We start from the raw sequence: 3,722 nt of genomic DNA, 5'->3' as shown, positions 1-3,722 counted from the left end.
AAGCTGAAACCATAAAACTGTTAGAAGGAAATACAGTAGGAAATCCTCATGACCCTAAATTTCACAATGTTTTCTTAAATATTCCACTAAGATAAAACCACAGGCCACAAAGTAAAAATTAGATAAAATAAACTTAATCAAAATTAAATCTTATGTGCATCAAAAGACACTATCAAAAGTAAAAAGACAACAACAAAATTTGTAAATCACATATTTGGTAAAGGATTGATATCCAGCATACATAAGTAACTAAAACTCTATAACAAGAAATCCAATTTTAAAATGGACAAAAGATGCATACAGATATTTTTCCAAAGAAAACATACATCATGGTTTATATCTAAAATGTCCCCCAAAGCCTCAGGTGCTCCTAGGTGGGGCTTTGGGGAGGTGACTGGATTATGGGTGTGTGACACTGGAATAGCCCACTAATGATTTATAACTGAGTGTGACGTTGGGAGACAAAGCCTGGAGGGAAAAGGTGGGTCACTATGACTATGTGACCTGGAAGGGGGAAAGGGGAAGGACAGAGGCAGAGAGAGGCAGAGAGAGAGAGAGAGAGAGAGAGAGAGAATGAAAGAGAGAGGGAGAGAGAGAATGAGAATGAGAGAGAGAGAGAGAATGTGACAGAGCTTCCTCTTCCTCTCTTGGCTTGCTCGGCTTCCTGCCTGCCCTGCCACACTGTTGCTCTTCTACCACACCCCTCTGCCATGACTGCGTCGGAGCCAGCCAACTATGAAACCTGTACAAACTGTTAAACAGAATAAACCTCCATTTATTTGGAGGTCTAAGCACCTGCCTGGCAAGTGCAAAGATCCAAGTTCAATCCCTGGTACCACATACTGTGCCTGAAACCCTGGGCACACCTTGCTAGCCCAAAACTAGGCATGGTGGTGCACACCTGTAATCCCAGTACTGGGGAGGCTGAGACAAGAGGATCACTATGAGTCTGAGCTGTGTAGTAAGACCATGTATCCAATAAATAAATAAATATTAAGTAAGTAAATAAATAAACCTCCATTCTTTAACTTGAGGGCTTTAGGTATTTTATCCCAGGAATAAGACAATATAAGAATGGCCAAAAATGAAAAGATGTTTAATATCAGTAGTCACCTGGGAAATAGAAATAGAAATTATAAAATGGTAACACTCTATACCCACTAGTATGGCTACAAACTAAAAAATGGAAAATAATAAATGTTGGTGAGGATATGGAGTTATAACCTTCAAATTTTGCCAGTGGATATGTACAATTATTCAGCTACCTTGGAAAATATTTGGGCAGCTCTTTATATAGTTAAACAATAGAATTAATATATGACCCAGCAATTTCATTCTTAAATCCCAAAAGAATTGAAAGCAAGATTCACACAAGCACTTACATCCACATACATGTTCATAGCAATATTAGTCCCAATAATGAAAGGGTAGAAACCATCTAAATGAGTGGATAATTACATTGTTATTATAATCCTTCTTCATCCAACAGGGGTGCATTCCAAGGCCCCCAAAAGGGCCAAAAAATCATGGCTGTTACCAGACCTCATGTATGCTGTTTTACATATAAACCTACAATAAAGTTTAATTTATAAATTAGTCATCGTAAGAGACTGGAAACTATAAACAGTAAAATAGAATAATTAGGCAGTAATAAAAGTTATTTCAATTTTATAACTTATTTCTACAATTTTCCATTTAATCTTTTCAGATCACAGTTGGCTAAGGGTCACTGAAATGTCAGAAAATTAAACTGTGGACAAGAGAGTACTATTTAAAATATACACACACACAAAAAGAAAATAAAATATATACAATATTATTGAGCTACAAAAAGAATAAGGTACCAATCCATGCTATCACATGCTATCAAACATGTCTTTGAAAATATATTTTTAACTGACAGAAGTCAGACACAAAGGTCACATGGTTGTTTCTTATTATTGTTATCTGGATGAGGGTTTGTTTGTTTGTGGGGTTATTTTGCCATACTTGGAATTAAACCCAGGGCCTTTGCACTGAGCTCCATACCAGCCCAGTTTATTTTTAATTTTGAGATAGTGTCTCACCAAGTCATCAAGTTGCCTACACTAAGCTCAAACTTACAATCCTCTTGCTCAACCACCCAGGCCTCTGGGACTACAGGCATGTGTGGGTCCATTTATATGAAATACCCTGACCCGAAAAAATCTGTAGAACCAAATATAGAAAGATGGTTTCCAGAAGGTGGGATGAGAGAGCATGAGAAATTGTTCTCAATGGGTTCAGAGTTTTGGGTTGAAAGGTTTTATCCATAGATGGTAACGATAGTTACATGACCCTGTGGATGTGCTAATGCTGCTGGATGGTTTGCTTAACATGGTTCATTTGTGTTATGTAAATTTCACCTATAAAACAACATCTAGGGGCCAGGGAGATAGCTCAATAGAATAAGCACTTGCCTGGCAAGCACAAGGGCCTGAGTTCAATTCCTGGTTCCAAAAAAAAAACCAATATCTATGAGACAGATTTTTGTCACCTCCATTTACTGTTGAGAAACCTAATGTTCTAGGAAGAAAGGAATCTGTTCAAAGTCATACAAGCCCTTCTTAGCAACCAAGGTCAAGAATCACAGCTTCCAAATGTAGGGGCCAACCACGTTCAAAGTCAGCTCCAGGGAGGAGACCGTAAAATCAAGAAGCTGAGGGGTTGGGAGACAATTAGGAGATTCCACATGGATTGTATGGGTCTGGTGATTTCTTTGGTGTTTTCTTTTGCTTTTGAAGATTTTTTCAAAGGGGCTAGGGATGTAGTTCAGTGGCACAGTGCCGGCCTGGCAACTGCAAGGTCCTGAGTTTGATTCCCAGTAACACCCCCCAAAAAAATGCCAAAGATTTTTCCAAGGGCCCACTCACCTTTATATGTGTTGAATGAATTTCATAGACCCTGCGAAGCTCCCATAGGAGCTGGTGGGCCACCTTGGCGAGGGGCCACGCCCTCTCACAAACGGACCCCACCCACATCTCCCTCTGGTTACTGTTGATAAGGCCATAAAGTCAGTGTTTTATAGCATAGCCCTTTTCTTTTTTTCCTTTTTTTGGTGGTACCAGGGTTTGAACTCAGGACCTTTTTGCTTGCCAGGCAAACAGTCCACTGAGCTATCTCCCTGGCCCCGCCCTTTTCTTTCTAAATCAGTTGCAGTCTCCATATTTTTGCTGTTTGCAACCAGACTATTAAGAGATTTAAAGGTTTCACTTACACTGGAATACAAATTTTTTTTTGAAGATATGTTTGAAATAGACTGAAAAAATAGAATAAGAAAACAAACTTGGTTAAATCTTTTGAAAGTAAATTGCAAGCATCCTTTCGGTAATACTTCAGCACACAGTGCCAAAAAATAAGGATAGTTCCCACAATATCACTATCCCAGCTCATTAAATCAGCATTAACTCCCTAATACTGTCTTTCAGTCAGTCCATATTCAAATCTTCATTGATTCCAAAAAAGTTTTTTGTGGCATTTGAACTAGGATCCAAAGACCTCACCTGGCATTTAGTTTTGTCTCTTGTATTACTTTCAGTCTAGAACAATTCCTTTATTTATTTATTCATTCATTTGTTCATTTGTTGGTACTGGGAATCAAACTCAGTCACTCAAACTTGCCAGGGAGGCGCTGTGCTGCTGAGCTATATCCCTGGCCCTAGAATTACTTTAATCTTATAGTTTCATCTTATTTTCCCCCAGGA

This window comes from Octodon degus, unplaced genomic scaffold, assembly GCF_000260255.1.
Source record: "Octodon degus isolate 3935 unplaced genomic scaffold, OctDeg1.0 scaffold00173, whole genome shotgun sequence".
Classification (NCBI taxonomy): Eukaryota; Metazoa; Chordata; class Mammalia; order Rodentia; family Octodontidae; genus Octodon; species Octodon degus.
This window is presented reverse-complemented; position numbering follows the sequence as displayed.